This window comes from Eucyclogobius newberryi, unplaced genomic scaffold, assembly GCF_026437365.1.
Source record: "Eucyclogobius newberryi isolate DKJ021-1_F unplaced genomic scaffold, fEucNew1.0.hap1 SCAF_7, whole genome shotgun sequence".
NCBI lineage: Eukaryota > Metazoa > Chordata > Actinopteri > Gobiiformes > Gobiidae > Eucyclogobius > Eucyclogobius newberryi.
In genome coordinates, this window is record NW_027316389.1 from 11,733,658 (window position 1) to 11,746,113 (window position 12,456).

The 12,456-nt window shown below is 39.1% G+C and overlaps 1 protein-coding gene across 3 annotated transcripts in view; it reads right to left on the bottom strand.

Moving 5' to 3' along the window:
• trim44 (tripartite motif containing 44) overlaps positions 1-12,456 on the bottom strand; it is a 63,181-nt gene that overhangs the window by 592 nt on the left and 50,133 nt on the right. The gene's annotated exons all lie outside the window — the stretch shown is intronic.

Genomic DNA, 12,456 nt, shown 5'->3' on the forward strand with positions numbered 1-12,456 from the left:
ATCCATATAAATTACACTATAGCATTGGTTTGACAAACAATAATACCATATATATATATATATATATATATATATATACACGTATAATAATATTTTGTTAAACGATTGTTTCAACTGTCAGAAAAGTGTAAATTCTCACTGTGTTTTCAATGGCACGTCGCCTTTTGATGACATCACAGAGGGTTAACTCATTTTTCAAAATGTCTTCACAAACTTAACAGAAATAAAACTATGATAAATATTTACCGCATGTGCAATCCTAGCAAACCAAGTCATAATAAGCAAAACAGGAACGTGTCATATAGACTTTAATAGTTAACACTTTATAACTACACTTTTATTAGCCTTGATAAAGCAAATACTTGATGAACAAATATTTCATCAAGAATGATTAAGGCTTAGTAATATTCTAACCCTTTAAGTAATTACAAAGCCTAAATTATTCTGAATAAACTAATTGATCACAATGAACCAAGTCTTTGTTCATGCTTTTTAATTTAAACAAATTAAGTAGTTGTAGTTACATTATTTTTACTGTCTTTAGTAACATCACTGATACAAACACAATTTCAGATGACAGAGATATAACACACAGGATTTAAATACACACATGCATTACTGAAAATATAGAAAAATCAAGACATATGTGTGTTAGTATAGAATAAATAAGTAAACACAACCATATTCAACTCATTTCTGAAGCAAAAATGATACAAACAGCTTCACCTCACTGATCATCTAAATAAAAATAGAAACAAACAGTTGAGAACCTGAATGAAGCGTTGTCTAAGAAACGCTACGCCAAACTACAGGCAAAAACCACATGACGTGATTGGCCCTAAAGCATTGTGGGACATTATGGGACGTACATCTCGTAAATTGTTCAGGATGTTTAACGAGCACTCAGGGCGCGGCCGTGCGTCACCCCGGACTCCAGCCGGCGTTTGATTGGTGCTCCTTTAATGACATCATCTGGCAATCTGCTGCGTGCGGTCTGATGCCACACGAGTCGAGCCTTCACTTCTAATCGCCCGCTGACCACAATCAAATGAAACGCTACAAGACCCGAATTTACCCTCCAAAACGCTCCGCTACGTTGCTGGTGCCGTGCCGAAAGTGGAAGACGGATTTACGGCAAGAATGTTGGCGATAAAGCACCGCCAAGTATTTCTGAATGATAGATTTTCTTCCCCACAGAAAAGCTCTGAAAGCACCTCGCGGCCCACACATGCATACTCGTTATATGGGAGTATAATAAAGCTAAGACGTAATCAGCATCAATCAAAAGGCGGCCTTAAGCAGAAATCATCCATTCTGTCGCGCACGTATTAGCGCGCGCCGCGATGACAAAGACAGAGTGGAAGCTAAATTGCAGGGACCTGTAGCAATCAGAAGTGCGCCTCATGGATTCAATTTCACAAGTAGACGGACCACACTCATCATACAGTCTAATTGGACTTAGTCACCAGGGTGATGGGGGGGGCTGCTACTCCCCCACACAACTTCACTCACTGTAACTTTCAATGACCTCGTGTTGCAAGTGCTTTTGTAAGGAGTTTGTGCACTCGCATTATGAGTCACATTTCATAACATAAATCTGAGGTAAATCACTGCGTTTTCACCTCAAAGGGTACAGTGTAAAAGCAGCACTTTGTGACATAATGATTTATAATGAAGTATAATAACGGGGTTATTAGCCGCCGACATCAGCAGAAAGCAGCGCTCCGATTGGCTGGGCTTTGGTGGTCCACACGGTTTTTTACTCTGAAAAAAGCTGTTCTAAAAGCAGTGCACGTGCCCGAAAATTCATGCTTGTGCATATTTTCCGATGTGCCAAAGGGTTTTTTTAGAGCCAGGGACGAGTTGGACTGATTTAAATATCTATTTCTGGTTTTGTGGCGTGAAAATCCAGAGCTCCAGCTTTAAATGGACGTGTATGCATGAAAAAAAGTTCTTTGACATTATAGAGAACTCTAGGTGACCTCTGCTGGGAGAGTAGAACACGGTGAATGTTCAATTAACCATCCTCAAAACCACTTTTAACAATTAACAGAGGGGGATGAATTAAAAATATATGGACAAGTACTTCTTAGGTATTAAGGATGTCACAATATACATTTGTTAGTGTTACAATTATTTTAGTGTATTATTCACAAGTGCAATCCTTCATTTGCTTTCTTTCTAGCTTTATGAAATCACACTTATTACAAATGAAAAACGAATGATATTTTCACATAAGCAGCGAGATAAAAATGTGCAGCTGGATCCTTCAAAGCGTAGAGATCTAACTCCAAAAAGTAAAGGAAAAGTGAATAAAATATATTTACGGGAAGATAAAAAAATAAATAAATAACGGAAAGCAATAAATCACATACGGCCAATTCATCTTAATAGAGTGGACGTTAAGATTTATCCATCTAAAAGTGCAATGCCAGCATGTTAGACTATGAGGGGTCGACTTGGGCTGCAGTTAAATTTAATCAGAACCCCGGCTCTTTACAGTTATGGCATTTAATTTGGGAACTTAAACGTTTCCATCAAAGCTTCCATTTCCTTTGACCTTGAAGTGAGACGGCGGTGATTTATAGTCTGGCGTTTACAACCATCTCTCAGAGGAAGCCGCGTTCATTCACTCCCAGTTCCTGGCTCTGCGGCGTCGACGCACTGGTAAAGTGGCACCGAGCCCTGGACCTAAATGGACGCCGGGATTCCTGAATGTTGTTTATATAATGAGCGCGGAAAGCACTTTGGACTCTTTTTTTTGTGCTCTACGCATCGACCAAACTAGTGGGAGGATGCATATTAATATTAACGGCAATTTAGAGAGGCTTTAGTTCAAGCAGTTTTCAGTCTTATGGTTCTTCTACGTCAGAATCCAATGTCAAAGGGAGCCCCGGATAATCACCGTAGTTATTTATTACATACATGAGAGCGGAGGTTTAAGATCCACTCCAGACGAAATGACGAGGTAATTGGTGTATTCAGAAAACTAATCAGTCATAATTGGCCATTATGCAAATGCAAACACAATTTAGTGACGCAAGATTGCAGTCGAAATTAAATGTGAAAGTGAATCTGGTTAGAAATGCCGGTGTGCTTCAAGTGTCCGCGCAAAACAAGCCTGAAAAATGATCCACAATGTCAAAAAAAATGACAAAACACACCTTATTATAGAAGTGCTACAAGAATCTAGTGGCGGCTCATTCCTCTTTTACATAATGTTGTCGGACGTTACGGTTATCAGTCAACTCTTTTCACTTCTGTGAGGTCTTGGCACAGAAACCACCCGTCTACAATAACGAAATGAGAAAAGCTTCGTTATAAATGACTGACCTACGTCTTTTACCGTTGATTTTTAAATTAATTCAGTCTTAAAAAATGCACTCATCCACACGCTCAAGCACCCGGCTCCAAAAGAGAAGATGATATTGCACAGAGTTTACTTACAGTGCAATAGAGTTACACCGACCCAGATATTAATAATTCACGACTAAACATCCCGGCAAAGGTGCTTTATGTATTTTACATCCACTAAGCAGCGCTGCACTGATCCGTCCCTGTAATCTATTTTGGTTCTAAACATTACCTGTCGTCCCGGTCTCCTCCCCTCGGCCTGCGCTTCTCATTTTAGAAATCAGCTCCACCTGTTCCCACTCTCCTTCCTCCCTAATGCAATCAGTCAGAGCCCCCTGCTTTACCCACCCACACCCACCCACACACCCACCCCACACACCCACACCCACCCCACACACCAACACCCAGCGATTATTACTGTGAAATCTAGTCTCTTCTCGAGTGTGTGACCAGCTTTACGAAACTGAACTGTGTGAATTACAAAATAAAGTGAATGTGACAAAAACGGTCAGATGGAAAAAGGACTTTATCGTTGTATAGATGCATTTGTTTTATTTTTTTTTTACTATAAATTGAATTAAACCACAAAATGTTGTTTCTAAAATGTCACAATTATGAATTACGATTATATTGTGTGACCTAAATAATCCAATTACCGATAATAATTGAATAATCTTGAATCGCAACCTTGTCAGAAGCATTTATTATTTTTAGTTTTATTCAACAAACAAAAAAGTAAAGCGTAAAGTGCATTTTGTGTACATAGTAAGCCTATCTTTATTTTTTATCCTATAGCAGATTTTAATTGTTTTTCTTTTTCACTTATATAGGTTGTTTTATCATTGTTCATTGTTTTATGTTGCACCGAAAGTTCCTATGTTTGTGAATTGACAATGGTAATAATAACACATTTAATTTGTTTATGATATTATTCAATAAAAGATATGACATGTACAGGAAGGCAAAAGTTAAAAGTAACAGACATTGTGGTTAATCCAACTCTTATTACTTTTGACAGAATGGCCAAATAGTAGCACAAACGTCGCACAGATATGAGAAAGTTAAAGTAAAGCTAACACAGTGCAAATAGCAGGTCCAAAACTTGAATATAACATTATCAGTTTTGACACACGCTTCTTTCCAGCTCTTTTTCAGCAGCAGCAGTTTTCCATCTGAAGTACTGACCTTCAAATTAGTTCAAGGGCATTTTTTCTAAGCCATTTTTACATTAAACCCGAACTTGGCAATCTTGGCCAGTCTTCTACTTGCACAGCGCCTTTGCATAATTGATAAAGTTTCTTTCCACTCCACTGGTTTGGACTCACATGTAGCTTACTCAACACTACATTTACCTGCTTCTCTGTTGCTGGGCAGGGAAATGGATTTCCTCTAAAGCGCTGTAGCGAGCAGACTGGTATTCGAGCTCATCCTTCACCTGACCATTGACAACTGCCCAGCTGGACACGAGTCTGCTGCCAACCGATATATCTCCACCACATGGAAATATTAGAGGAACTACTATTATTACGTGTTAAACATACATTCTATTGTGTGAATGAATGTGTTTTTGTATTCACAGGGTTATCGCAATCGGTACTGATCAAGTATCGAGTAGAGGTTTGCAATGCACCAAAATATAGACAAGTAAAAAAAAATGGGGTTAGGGTTAGGGTTAAAAATGGATAAATAAATGATAATAATAATCATTTTGTAAACTTTCAAATAAGCGAATACAATTATATTTTTGCAGTGTTGTGATTCCCGTCTTTTCTGGACTATAAGTTGCACCTTTTTTCATAGTTTTGGCCGGGGTGCGACTTATACTTATATTCTTATACTTATACTCTGGAGCAACTTATAAGTGATATTATTTGTTATTTTCACACTTGCAACCGCATTTTATACTCCAGTGCGACTTATATATACTTTTTGTATTCTCTATTATGCATTTTTTGGGTGGTGCGACTTATACTCCGGTGCAACATATAGTCCGGAAAATACGGTCATTTGAGAGACATTTCACATTTGTCGGTTATTTGACAAGTTTTGACACATTTCTGATTGAAATACTGTAATATCATCTTACTCCAAAAAATATTAAGATACATTTTTCTAAGTATCGACCCAGTATCAAGTCTTTTTCTTGATATCAAAATCGAGTTTAAGAGTTGAACAGTTGGCAAAATGTTCTGCAATATATTTTTTCAATATGTCAAAAGTATTTTAACAGTCCCACCTCTTTTTCAGCCTATTGTGCAATTGCAAACTGAAACAGGAGCACCCCGATCAAACCCACGCAGACACGGGGAGAACATGCAAACTCCCCACAGACCTCTTTGCTGTGAAGCGAGAGCCCGTTCCGCTGTCCGCCATCTTTGACACGCTCAGCCATCAATCACAGCCACGGTTCGAATCTCATTGTTGTCTCGAAACTACAAATTCCCGAATTCACACTTTCCCTTACATCCTGACACATTTACAATCGGGGGCAAAGCCAATTTCACTACGCACTCAACCGGAACAATCCCTCCGTCTATTCTTCCAGCTTATATGTATAAAAATGTAATTACAAACATATTGACATGACACAAAGTGAAGCTTCCACCATGGGAGGCAAATTAACTATTTATATTCAGACTCTTTCCAAAGGCTTTGGACGCATGGCAGTAATAACTTATTTATTCTGCCCGATGGAAAAACCATTACTTCAGAATAAAATGGGATGAAAGCGCCGTACAGACAGTAGATCAGAGTCCGGAGAAGTTCTTTATTTTCCATCCTTTCAGTCGCTCTTAGCTGGAGTAAAAGATCACAGCGTCATGTCTGCGCGTGAACAGCGGTCTCATTCTTGGAGGCTTTTTTTTCTTTCCCGCACATTACTTATTCATAGGTTTTAATGCAGTGGATGTATTATTGATGATGGACGATCATTGCTCCCGCCCCTTTCTGTGGACGCACTGCTGGGCCCTGTGGAGAGAGACATGTTCGGCTCTGGGACTGTCCACTATGATTGATGCCACAACTGGCACTTATAAAAGATCAGGTGCTCGACAGTTGGTTATGGAACGTGAAATTCAATTGTGCTAGATGCAAAATACGAAATGCAAAAAGTTCCATCCATCCTTTCTACCGCTTGTTCCCTTTCGGGGTCGCGGGTGACTGGAGCCTATCCCAGTAACTTCGGGCCTTAGGCGGGGTACACCCTGGACAGTGGCCAACTTGTCGCAGGGCCAACACAGAGACATAGACATTACAGACAGTTCACTCTCACATTCATTCACTAGGGCCAATTTAGAGTCACCAATTTTGCCTAACACATGCATGTCTTTGGACGGTGGGAGGAAGCCGGAGAACCCGGAGAGAACCCACGGTAACACGGGGAGAACATGCAAAAAGTTGTCCTGAGCAAATAAAAACAAACGTACAAGCATGTCAGGTTACGTAACTATCGTTCAAACTATTTTTAAATGATGTTAGCGGTTGCCAATTCAATTCCTGCGTCAGATACACTTCACCTTCTTTGTCTGGACACATACTGTATTTTGTGGACTATAAGTCGCACCTTTTTTCATAGTTTTGGCCGGGTGCGACTTATACTTATACTCCGGAGTGACTTATATGTGATGTTATTTGTTAGTTTCACACTTGCAACTGCATTTATACTCCAGTGCAACTTATGTTTTTTTTCCTTCTTTCTTCTTTTATGCATTTTTTGGCTGGTGCGACTTATAGTCCGGAAAATACGGTATGTCTGCGATTGAGTGTGCGGTTGTGGGTGGAGAGAGTGCAAAAGGGTTTAATAATGTTCAGTTTGATTAAAATGATGCTGCGTGTTTGACTTGATAAGACAATGGCACTGGGTTTACAACGCTACTTTCTTCAGTGTCAGGAATGTGCTTCGGAGATATGGTGCGACATAAAACTATGAATAATAATAGAAGAGTATAAACAATGATAAAATAAAAGGCATGCATAAAATAAAGTGTCAATAACATCGACTGAATATAGATACAACAAATATACAGTGTGGACAGAATCACAGTGCAGAGAAAAATAGTGCTGAAGTGAATCGCACTAATTCAACAACATTGCTCAAATACAAGAACAGATAGGGAAGTAAAATAGGTTTGGAAACACTCAAGTCTAACAACATAATATGCCTTTGGAAGTGCTTAACCACCTGCATTCAGAACCTGAAGTCCATCCCTGCATCATCATTATACACTGACATGCGACATGGTCTTCTGTCCTTTCAGAAAAACTCCACAGCCAAGCCTCAACTTCATTTATCTTGAAGCTTTAAGTCCAGTTTAGAATTCTTTCCAAATTATTTTTCAATGCTACCGGACACACCCGGTGATACATTCTTCTTCTGTATCGCTTTTGTTCTAATGTGGAGTTATTGCTCAAATGGCACAGCTAACAGCACTGATGTTTTTATTTGTAAGCACATTTGCCACTGCCTCACCCTTCAGAGCACCCGCAGGGGGAGTCCATGCTAGAAAAAGAGGCATTTAAACTAAGTGTATGGCTAATCTTGTCTTAGTTTTTGATTTGATATTATTCATGACTTTCAAAGGTTATATAACATGTTGTCTAAAACTAGAAAGGGTTAGGGTTTCTGCAGAATGACTAAATAACGATTATTATGCATTAGTATTTGTTTTGTTATTGTCATTTAAACACGCTTTACCTTGGCATATGATACTTCAGAACTTAAAATCATGTGATTAATATGAAGTAATGTCGGCTTCTAGGCATTTCTCATGTCAGGAATTAAATTAGAGCTTCATCTACTGGCTGAAGAGGGAATTACACAGGATTTAAACAAAGCTAGCTTTACCTCAAAATGCTAACGCAGACAGGGCGCTGTAATAAACCCAATTTGATGGCATAAATGCTCAGTCTGGTGATGATTTATACTTAAAATCAGCTCAGAAGATCACAGCTCAAGGAAATTCAGACTTGAGTGTTTTTGATGCTCAGAGGGGAGAGAAGTTTCCAAACAGGATTCCTTAAAGAAGCATAAATGAAGCTAAATGTAGCTCCAGGTATGTTTATGACGAGGAACAAATGTTCTAACATGATTAAAACCTCAAGCTGCAATATGTGTCCATTAAAAAAAAAAATATCGCAAAAAAAAAAAAAAAAAGAGAAAAAAGAAGATGACTGAATTGACCTAAACGGGTCAGTTTCCCAGAAGGCCTGCACTAGTACCTCTGCTTGTCTCTGTCCCGGCTGATGGATGGACAACAGCAACACAGTGGAAAGGTGGGGCGAGCGTACTTTAAAAGAAGTTGAGATAAGCGCTCCGATAAGACTGATTGAAAAGGACAGGGCTCATCTTACTAATGTCCCCTCTGTCCTGGAACAGAAAAAGTTGTCCTGCAACAGTGCCATCTGTCTTGACCAAAAAGTGCTGAATGCCCCGAAGGAGGAGAGCCGAGGGGCCGAGCGTGATGTTAGATGCTCCCTGACTTCTGTCTCTGTCAGACTGTTCCCGTTTTAGCCTCTCTCCATGGGACACACAGATCTTTGCTCTGATTTACTTTGAAATCCTGCGGAGCTCACACAGCTGCATAGTCTTCATGTCAAAAAACAAAAGAATTGAGGAAAAATGGACCACAATAATGAGTTGAATCATTGCAGTGGGATTTATTATCGTTGTAAGCTTGAACTTGGCTAAGGCTAAGGATGAAGTTAAGTTATCATTTTAGTTGCCCTTCCAAACAAAACATTTCCCGGGCTTTGGACTTCGTTAGTGCAGCAAGTTGCAACTAATGATTCAACTAGTAACAATTATTTACCAGATTTAAGTGAAAAATATTGCCTGTGATCCAAACTACACACTTCTGCAATGCCTTACAAAGATGGGCGTCGTCACCACTCCCTCTTTTGAGCCTCAAGCCAAACTCAGACAGAATCGTGCAATCAGAGTTGTTATTTCAATGATGAATGAAACAAACGAGATCAGTGGTCTTCATCATTTAGAACAAAAATAATCAAACTTTTCTTGCCACGCATTAACAGTTTTATGCGTCGCTCATTGCATTTCCATGTTTGGTTTGATGCGTGTCCCTGACGTGCTAATCAATCGCGCCCGTCTGAACGCGCTCAGACGAAACAGTGACCAGACCAGATCGATCTGTACAAACAACGCAGAGATATCATACTGGACTTTCCAGGCAATTCAAAATATGCTGGGATAGAAAATATTTACAAATAGAGATGGTCTTTTAAACCAGAAATCACAAAATGACTATTCTTCTTCTGCCCTTTTTTGATTAATTTCAGAACCATATTTCACATTTATACCGTATTTTTTTCATAGTTTTGGCCGGGGTGTGAAAATAACAGTGTGAAAATAACAACATCACATACAAGTCGCTCCAGAGTATAAGTATATAAGTATAAATATAAGTTTAATATTTATACTTATATACTTATACTCTGGAGCGACTTGTATGTGATGTTGTTATTTTCACACTTGCAACCGCATTTCATACTCCAGTGAAACTTATATATGTTTTTGTCTTCTCTATAATGCATTTTTCGGCTGGTGCGACTTATAAAACACGGTACACTCTATATATCATTATATTATAACGTCCAGATACAAGTTAGTCAATTCATCATTAATTATTGCAACATACAATTAATCCAACGAGTTAGATGACTTCAATTAATTCCAATAACTTAACAGCCGTAGTCCGTTAAAGCATAAATATTACACAGATAATCATATACTGCAGTGGCTCGGGTCTTCTCTGGACGGGTTTAAGGTTTGTGCTTGTGTGAGGAAATATTGAGCACTGTGAAAGAGAGGAGCAGGGAGCGACCTGGAGGCTGCTGATAGGACGTTCAGGTTCTTCTTGATTAAGCAAAGAGCACAAATGAGAATAAGGCTGTGTGTACACTGGCCCGGCTGCAAATCGCAGACAGGAGGAAATAAATATTGCCATTTGCATTTCCAAACAGCGGTGATGCCATCTAAACGCACTCCATCACATAAGACGGCACGGGCCATTTCTCAAGCCTGGGGGGCCCGGCAGATTTGGTCTAATGAGAGAGGATTCTTAATGGTTATTGATAGAGCCCACGAGGACAGACTCTTAGCCCTAAGTCTCCAGTGGTGCCGTGGCGCTCGTCTCGGCACTACTTAATGAAGTAAAACTTGTCGATTCCGCGGGATGATTTAACACTACAAACAGCTTGTGACGGGAGATGACTGCGATATGGAAAATCAGATTGACGAAAAGCTGTGGAAAGACAGTGGGGGGGAAGGGTATAATGGTGTGGGGAGAGAGGAGGCTACACTTGGGTTTCCATAAGTGTAAAGCAAGTTCAGAAGTATAATTGAAAATGCAAATGAGAGCATTTCCATAAACTATTGAGAGGTTATTAAAAGTTTGGTTGTCGTGAGGGAATTGGCAGAGGCCTGAAGACAAAAAGATATCCCCTTTATGTCAAAACTGAAAGCCTAAGTAAAGTTTCATTTGACGGAACAGTGAGGAGAGATGTTCAAATACGGTGTATTATTGACATAAGTGGGGTCAGACCATAGCGGTCATCTCAGGACTGTCGGGTTAATTCGGACATTTTACTGCTACTATTGCAAAAAAGACCATTCTGTCAGCTTCATGACACTCGTGCATCAAGAGACTATGCGAATACTTAATTCCATCATACTTTAGGGACCATAGGGACATTCAACAACTTTCTTTTAAACTATACAAAAAAAAGGCAATAATAATACATAAGTAAGACAACATTTGATCTTTCCTGAATAGTTTAGAATGGTATTGATCTAAAGCAGAACTAGCATAAAATCACAAAATAATATAAAATAAACCACTATTATTTTGAGTTGACAACTACTGTTCTCTACTGTTTTTTTAATCATCACCCTGGTATCAAAATTGTTGAGAAAATTTTAGCCTTTTGAGTTTGACATTTTAGTATTGTAACAACGATGGATCAAACAACTATCGTATTTTCTGGACAATAAGTCGCACCGGAGTATAAGTCGCACCGGCCCAAAAATGCATAAAAGAGAAGGGGGAAAAAACATACACAAGTTGCACCGGAGTATGAAATGCAGTTGCAAGTGTGAAAATAACAAATAATATCACATATAAGTCGCTCCGGAGTATAAATATAAGTACAAGTCGCACCCCGGCCAAACTATGAAAAAAAGGTGCGACTTATAGTCCGGAAAATACGATACATTTTCTCTCTTGATGCAATATATTATGAAGGAAAAATCTTGTAGCAAATGTCATAAATACTACTATCACAAATAAACTATCCCCCCTAATTGGTCAAAAAAGGTAAGTCCATTATTGGGCCTATAGCCCCTTCCTTGTTCTAATGGGCCATTGTTCCTGAGGGCTGTACATGGTCTTTCCTGTCTGCCAGCGTGCACTCTCCTCTGGCTGCACAGATTTATGACCTCCCTTCTCATCTGATGACATGTCCAGGGACGAGTGTGCCTGGAATAGCACCTGCAATCACATGTCATTACACACACTGGATGGCCTCTGCAAAGCCAAGATCCTGCCACTGACAATGTGAGATATGTGTGTCTTTTAATGAGGGAAAAGGGGGAATCATAGGGCACAGAGGTGAAAACAAGAGAATAAGAGTGACAATAATGGCTAAGGTCTCCAGACGAGGCCATAAATAATTTAGGACATGGCCGCAACAGTGAAGTAACAGACAGCTATGTACTTGTATTGATGCTTTCCATATGCCAAAAAAGTGTTTTTGTCCTTTTTTTTTGTCCAGCCTCTATATTTAAATATGAATAAAGACTAATAAAATAAGCCTTATAGAAGTGCTAATGTAGTCTTAAATACATGTAATTATTAAAAATAGAAATTTCTTAAAACATTAATACAATAAAGTAAGAGTAAGGCCACTTAGGTTACACATTTGCTACCTGCAGAGATATAGGGGTATGATTTAATCAAGAAACTTCATTAGCACTGAGAATGTAAGGATACGCAATCATCGCAAAACAACAAATATTTAGTAGCTCTCCACAATAACCTCTGTCATGTGATGGTTCTCATCTAGTGCCCCAACACCGGGGAAGCGTGT